The 8,207-nt window shown below is 39.4% G+C and overlaps 1 pseudogene; it reads left to right on the plus strand.

The window, feature by feature from the left end:
- Positions 1-831: 831 nt before the first annotated feature.
- On the plus strand, positions 832-7,783 carry LOC123405344 (annotated as a pseudogene).
- Positions 7,784-8,207: the final 424 nt, after the last annotated feature.

The following is an 8,207-nucleotide window of genomic DNA, read 5'->3' on the forward strand; positions in this document are numbered from 1 at the left end:
AATTACCACAGTTTTCTAAAAACTTTGCTTCCAAACTAGCAATTGTAGATCTCTGTTTTTAAATGGAATCTTGTCAGTTGGCAGAGTGCTCCTGCAATTTCATACCGATAAGAAAAATTAAATAAATAGAGTTGATTTGTTTATAATGGAATGGCGGCACTACGTTTGCACTCCTGTGGGCGGTACAAGGGGTTCACTCAAACATTTTTACACGACTGCTATATCTTGTTTTTCTTAGAAATACCTTTTATTCGTCCTATTGTCAATTTGATAAATGGATAAATATGTAGAGTTGTTGTCTAAGTCAAATGTTGCAAAATCTTTAGGGCAATAACTTTAAAAATTTAAATTCTTGTGTCGTTGTCTCGTTACTTACGTTGAAACTGATGTATTCTTTTGCATGCATATGTACAGTAGCAATGTGCCTCTAGTGTAGGTTTTGATGTAGTGTGTCTATGAAGTACGAGTGTATTTATATTCTGTTGAACAACAATGGATAGCCATCTAGAGAGTTTGTTATGGTACCTGAACAAAGTGGTGCCTCTTTTATTTTGTTGAGAGTGTTGGGCCCATGCCTCTTATAGATAATTTTTCATGTAAATTCACAAGCATGCGTTTATATAGATTTTTTGTTGGTTATCAATGAGTTCTTTGTTCTGCTGTTAACATGGTTGATATGCTTGTCCTTCTTAATGCTATTGTTTATATAGTTTTGCCTATGTTTTTATCACAGCATTGTCACTATCATTCATTCATTAGTATTAAGTTTTTTTTAACTCATTTCACCACCCCTAATTTGGTCTATGAATATAGTTGACAACTCCAGCAGCCATGGGCAAGGAGAAGATCCACCTCAACATTGTGGTCATTGGCCATGTCGACTCTTGCAAGTCAACCACAACAACATGTATAGTGTATTTTGTATTGGAACTGTGCATGTTGGCCGTGTTGAGACTAGAGTCATCAAGCCTGCGGTTGAGGGATAATGTATAGTGTATTTTTTTGCAACATGTTGCTGAAACGAATATATATTTCATATGTAAATATTTGATTTTACCTGGTATTTCATTAGTTGATGCGCTTATCTTATAAGTTATTTTTTTGGACCTGCACATTGTAAATAAGTCCTAGACCTAAATCAATTAGACTATTTGAACCAAACTATTGGGTTGAAATGATTATGACCTTATAAATGAATGGGCCAAACTATTAGGCTAGGCCCATGCCTTGTAAAATCATATGTGAAGTGCATTTCACCGTTATAAAAACGTGTGACATGTCATCTTCCATGTTAGATACTACGTGGCACCTATGCCACATCGTCCTGCCATATAAGATCCTAGATGGTTTAGGCACAGAACCCTTGACCAAAGTTTTGGCCATTGATATAATGACCAAAACATTTTTGTCGTAGACCTTATGACCAAAATATTAGAAAGGTCAAGTTTCTTCTTTCTTGACGCCCAACTGTTGACCCTCTAAATTTGGTCACAAAATCATCATAAAATAATGATAATGACCATTCATTGACCAAAATTGGGCGTCATGATTAAATGAATTCCTTGTAGTGTATGTTTTGTATTGATAAGTGTTATGTGGGTGGATCTTAACTAATGCAACATCTAGGATAAGATAAGTACACTCTTATGATTAATCCCTCTTGCAAGCATCTGCAAATACAAGAGAGAAATTAAGGCACACCCTAACCATAGCAATAAGCTTTAGGATACAATACTCCCTCATGCAAAAGTATGCGAACTGCGGTTCAAGTTTCTGTCACTCCGGAAATCCACCATAAGCATTCTTTATACACAATGCATCCCCCTAGGTCCTTAAAAAGGTGAAGTGTTATGTAGTCGACGTTCACATAAGACCACTAGAAGAATAACACCATAACTTAAATATCAATCAACACATATTACTTCAACATCATATGACTACTAGCATCTAGACTTTTCCCATGTCCTCAAGAACTAACAGAACTACTCACAGGACATAAAATAGATCATGATCAAAGGTGATGAAAATATGATTAACAATCTAGTCATAACAATCACTACAAGAAATATGCTCATAGATGACGTTCTTTAAGAGGTCGTTGATGAATTCGTCATTAATCTATGACGATTTCATCCGAGATAGTCGTAAACCGTTTGAGGGGATCAAATCTACATATAAATTACGACGATGTGAGTCAAAAACGTCGTAACCGCATAACGTGAGATCGCCATAACTTTTATGACGATTATAAAAATGTCATAACATGTTCTAACTATGTTGACATGTCACTCGTGGGTCCATTCTATCCCACCTCATCCATGTATTGAACTGTTTTTTGTACAACTTTTCTGTTGGGCTATTATTTTCATCTTACTTTTAATTGAGCTGGTATTTTATCCTACATGCTTGCTAATGGGCCGGTTTTTGGTTTGTCAAAAAGGCCCACATTTTAAGATTGTAATATTTTGCATAAAAACTATCTAAAAAATAACTATCAAAACTTTCCTTTAATATAGTGACCACATTCATGGCACAGGCTTGTAATTTTTTTCATCTTACTTTTATATTGGACTGGTATTTTTATCCTTCATGAATCTTCACACATGGTAGCTCATTTCTATACACTTATTAAAATAATTAGCGTATAAGCATAATTCTTATTGGTGGAATCTGCTATGGCATGGATCGATGACGTGTCAAACATCCATCCATCCGTTCATCCAACCCACCGGCCCACCAAACCCTATTCGCTCCTCACATACCACCACCACCACCTCCTTTGCTCTGTCTTCCTCCTCCCCCGAATCCCAGATCCACCCAACCAGCCGGCGGCGGCCACCTCTCCCCTACCCCCACCGACGACCTACCGGCCTCCGACCTCTGCCCCAATGTCAGGAGGAGGCTACGCGGGGAGCAGGAGGCGCCGGGAGCGAGGTGGCGGAGCGTGGACGCTACGAATGGCGTCGTGGAGGAGGTGAAGAAGGAAGAGGAGGCGGCGGCGACAGAGGAGGAGAGGGAGGTGACGTTTGATGAGTTTGGGCTGGACGAGCAGCTCAAGAGGGCCCTGAGGAAGAAGTGCTTGACCAATACCACTCCGATCCAGCGAGAGGCCATCCCGCTCATCCTGGTGCGCGATTTCTGCCTTCTACAGTAGCTTTCAGTCTCGCTCCTTCTCCTGGCGTTCAGTAAGCTCAGGAGCCAGAGATTTAGTAAGCTCTATGCTGAATGTTTTGGAACAAGTTGTAGCCTGTTTAGCCTGATAAAATTAGCCAAGTACAGTAGTACTATTATGACAACCAACTCGCTTTCTTTGGTGAATCTTTTGGGTTAGGCGCAGCAGCCCGCTTTCTGACACTTGTCAATGCAGACCAGACTGAATTAGAGTTGGGTTTAGTGAAAGCTCTACTCATGATTGTGGTAGCCATTGAGTTCAAAATGCAACTGTTTGATTTCCCCTAGTTCGTGGTAGTACTGAACGACAGCCTAATGTTGTGATTCCAGGAAGGGAAGGATGTGGTCACTAAGGCCAAGACTGGTTCCGGAAAGACCTTTGCCTACCTTCTCCCGCTGCTGCAAGAGTTGTTGAAGTTGTGCAAAGAAGGGCGTATTCGGAAATCTGCCCCAAATGCCTTAATCCTGGTGCCAACTCGCGAGTTATGCCAACAGGTATTCCGACTTCTGTTTCTTCGCAAGATATTTTGTATGTATATAGGCAACTGCTGTAAAGTTGCTTATTGATTTATCTCTAGTTAACATTATGTCCTGATTCATGCACGATAATATGAATTGTTCTTCTATTTGATGCTGGATGTAGTGAGATTTTTTTTTGCGAGTTCCTTGAATGTTAGACCTGCTAATTAGTACTTCAGTGATTCATATTACAATCTACTGGTGCATTGCGAATAAAATTTTACGTATGTTAAATATTACTAGGAAAATTGCCCGTGCGTTGCAAAGGGATACATATTGTGATCAAATGGGGTTAAGATTGACGACAACCAAATACCAAAGATTGGTGATTCGAATATAATAAGAGCATTAGAATAGAAAGCTGGCTCATACACCGAATTTGTTCATAAGAAAGTTAAAAGGTAAAAATAGTCAACATGCTAATATAATATGCCTATCGATTATACAAAGAAGATAGTTTGATAGCAGTCAATGAATTTATAGTTAAAATGAACCTATAATTTAGGAAATATACTTCCTAATGTGCCTAAGCGTTTCTATCGTAGTACGAATTCAGAAAATTGTTGACTTCATCTTCACTCTTGTTCTACATAAGCATCTGCACTACTACATGCACGAGAATACATGCCAATATGTGCGCAAAACTATTTTGTCACTTCAAACAATCACACATTTAATAAATCGGTCCAAATTGTGCAACCAGTCTAAAATTTTCCTAGCCCTTCCCCTGCACATCTCCACCGATTGTCCAATTCAACGGGTAAGAAGTTTTAAATGCCTTTGTCATAGTATCATCAAAAATGAATTCTAACAGAAAATCTATTGAGTAAAACGAAATTCCCAGTTAAATTGTAATTGTCCAGAGTTATCGTCAATTATGCTGCATGGAGGCAACTGAAAAAGCATGTTATGTTTTTGCCCTAGCTGTTCGTGGGAAACCAATTTGGCAAGCATGCTCTAGTGGCTACACCAAACCATGCACGCTGTCATCTCAAGTATTACACGACTACCATCCATCATGATGAGACCAGCTAGATGGATCCATCTGAACGTGATGCACCATGGCCTGTAGAAAATAATGCACGTGTTGGCTCCAGACTCGGCTTTAGTTTCACCGAGATGGTCAGGCGAGTTGCCGGATACTCTCTGCGTAGAGCAGCCTGCAAAATGTTGCTCGGTTTGCTTGCTGATGCGATGTTGCCGGAATTAATCTACATGTACACAGTGTGCTTGATCAACCTGATCAATCCACCTGAGATAACACATGTGAAATAGCACATGCCCTCGATCGGCATAACAATTTGTGTACTATAATGTAGCGTGTGTGCCCCCTATGGGAAATCATTCAATGGCCGTCGCTTACTTGTGTATCTTTGTCATGTCCAATAAAACACAAAAAGTAATCCAGATAGCTTTGGTGGTCTGTTTTGAGCCCTCTGATCTTTAGTCCTGCGAGGAGAGCATCATGACCAATACGTCAACGCATGGCCAGTATAGGTACATAGAGGACGGATAGTGAAATCGAATAGTAGATTCAGCTGACATTGGGACCGAAGAACGGAGGCTGCTAGACACGCCATGGAGAGACCGGGAAGGGCTAAGAAGATATGGAAGGATTGTTATAGCTGGGCATCAAGCCGCACCGGAACTCCTCCGCCGCCCCGTCCTTGCTTTGATCCTCGCCGGTGCCTCTGCAACGCCGCCCTCGTGATGCCACGGTAGGAGCCGGTCAGATCCCTTGAATTCCGTCGCAGGCGCAAGCCGTTGTCCGTTCGCCCGTGTCTCGCTCTTGGCAGTTCCCCATAGCAGCGCCTGTACGTCATGGTGGGCCTCCGAACGATAAGGAAACTGCGCTGGGTAGGTTGGCCCGTGCATATTGATTTCCTAGTATTTAACTACAACTTTGATGTTTCTTAAAAAAGTTACAACTTTGACATGGACACGACGTGTTATACCAAAAAATTGGTTTCCTGATACATCTACAATTTTGACATGGACGTTCTGCGACGAAAATACGCACATGAGACCTTTTTCAGTGCCTTCGGTTGATTTAAAAAAAGTTGAAGGGCTTTTCTATAAATATTGTGACGGACCAAGAATACCTATTTTTTTTATTAGTAGTTATAGATGATATGACTAGTTATTGCCAAATATCTCACTGTTGGTTTCTTCTTTTCTTTTCTTCTTGCTGTAGGTTTATAATGAGGCATCATCTCTCCTTGAGTTGTGTACGTCCAAGTTGAAGATTGTTCAAGTGACCGCGAGCATGTCAGATAAGGATATTGTGAGGCATTTGTCTTGTTTGAGTTTGACTGTTATTTTCTCCAAACAGTATCAATTTTGTAGGGTTATATTTATTGGCACAACTAACTTGCTTGTGCTTCTTGTTACTTGCAGAAACTTGCATTGTCTGGGCCCCCTAATATTCTTGTGACAACCCCATCTTGCGTTGCATCATGCATATCAAAGGGCATTGTCTAGGGATCATCTATTAAAGAGTCACTTTCAATGATGATTCTTGATGAGGTGCAATTTGTTTGCCTATTGCAGTATTTATGCATAGAGATCTTTTACGCATACATGTTTCACATATTAGATGGGTAGTCTTGGAAAGATTTTATCCCAACAAGGAATGAATAATTTTCTTATGGTTTTGAAATATCAAATTATTCTGTCTCTTCCCATATACAAAAACATAACATAGCTGTTGAAGTTGTGGATCTATATTATTTTGCAAAATAGTATTCAGGAGTATTGATTTTTCAGCTTCAAGTTAAAAACTGTTTAATTGAGTCGTTTACAGTATTAGTGCCTATGCTGCCCGAATGATATCGCCATGTGCCACTGCAAATATGGGAATTTGATTTATGCTAATGCAGAATTGAGAACATTTTCTATGCCAGTACACAGTGTTGTTGTTTAAACTATACCACGTTTTAGAGTGGCATGTTGCGAATATCTACTGTCATAACTTTTAACATAATTACATTGGCAAAATATATGTTACATTATACTGGTGTGTACCAAATTTCACACAGTTGTCGTGATGTATCAGAATGGGTGAGAAATGTCCTTCTGGCGAAGTTACTAATCTCTTAATGGTTAGTTCCCAGGCTGACCTTCTGTCCTATCGCTGCGAAGATGACTTGAAGGCGCTTGTCCCACATATCCCAAGAAGTTGCCAATCCATTCTTGTGCATGCAACTTCAAGGTGAAATTAGGTTCTTCTTGCTTCCTTTTTTGCAGTTATTCACAACATCTTAAATCCGCAGCCTGCACTGGTAGATCTCTAAGCATCTCACTAGCATTCGAATCAAGTGAATGTTGCTGACACTTCAGTTTGTGGATATTAGCTTTAGTATACAAGTTAGTATGCCGCAGACGACCGACATGGACGATGAGGCGATCAGAAATGAAGAACCTAGCGGCGCAGAGCCCGACGTTCTCGGCATGATCTTGGGCCAGGAGCGCAGCAGTGTCGTCAGTGCGGTAGAATGGTACTGTGATTCAGTCAAGCACAGTAGTAGACATCGTTGTTTGTGTGATTTAGCTTCTCACCAAATATTATCGTGTAATTTTCGTTGTTTTGCAACAGAAACAACAATGCAAAAGATTTCGTTCTTGCGCAGGCACTCTGTAGTTTGTTTCATACTGCTCTCTGTTTGTCCACTGTGTAGTTTGTTTCTTGCGCAGGAATCAGCGTGCACTTATGCAATATCACTTGAAAATTCTAACTGTAAGTCCATAGTAGACTCCAACGGGTATTGTATACAAGTTAGTACGGTTCCCTGTCCATAACCCTTTTTATGGGGCCATTATTAAATAATGACCTTGTCTATTTACAGTTCTTGTCCTGATTTTCTCTAGCTTTAGTGTATTTATTTCAATACCACAAATTTAGTTACTCCCAATCTTACCACAGATTTCATGCAGTGCTAAGCATAAGATGCTTTATATCCTTTCCCTTCTAAAGTTAGAGCTTATTCAGAAGAAAGTTCTAATATTTGTGAACTCAATTGATAATGCATTCAGATTAAGACTATTCCTGGAAAAGGTAAAATGGTACTACGATTTTCTTACAGCGCTGATATGATTTGGATCTATAACTTGTTATCGTGCTGCTCTTTTCTTGCATAGTTTCATTTGATAAAGTTACAGATTAGCATCTGGCATTTGAACAGAAATGAAATTTGAAAATTTACATCAATTCTAGTCCAAAAAAATTTAATGGTACAATAATTAAACTACTACCGTTGGACATTGATTATGTGAGCACCAACAGAAGAATATGAATCTATCACTAAGGAGAAGTTCTGTCAAATCGGCAGCATGAAGTTTTGTCAAATCTTTTTTATTGCTATTTGAGAGATGTTATGCCATTCTTCTTAACAACTGTTCCTTCCAGGAGCATGTTCCCCACTTCATTCCTTTTGTATAGAATAGAATACTTTGTTTATTGCTAGTTTCTTTATTCCTATTTTTGTTTTTAGATATACAGTTGTTTATAAATTAACTAC

Source organism: Hordeum vulgare, chromosome 6H (assembly GCF_904849725.1).
Source record: "Hordeum vulgare subsp. vulgare chromosome 6H, MorexV3_pseudomolecules_assembly, whole genome shotgun sequence".
In the NCBI taxonomy this organism is placed as follows: domain Eukaryota; kingdom Viridiplantae; phylum Streptophyta; class Magnoliopsida; order Poales; family Poaceae; genus Hordeum; species Hordeum vulgare.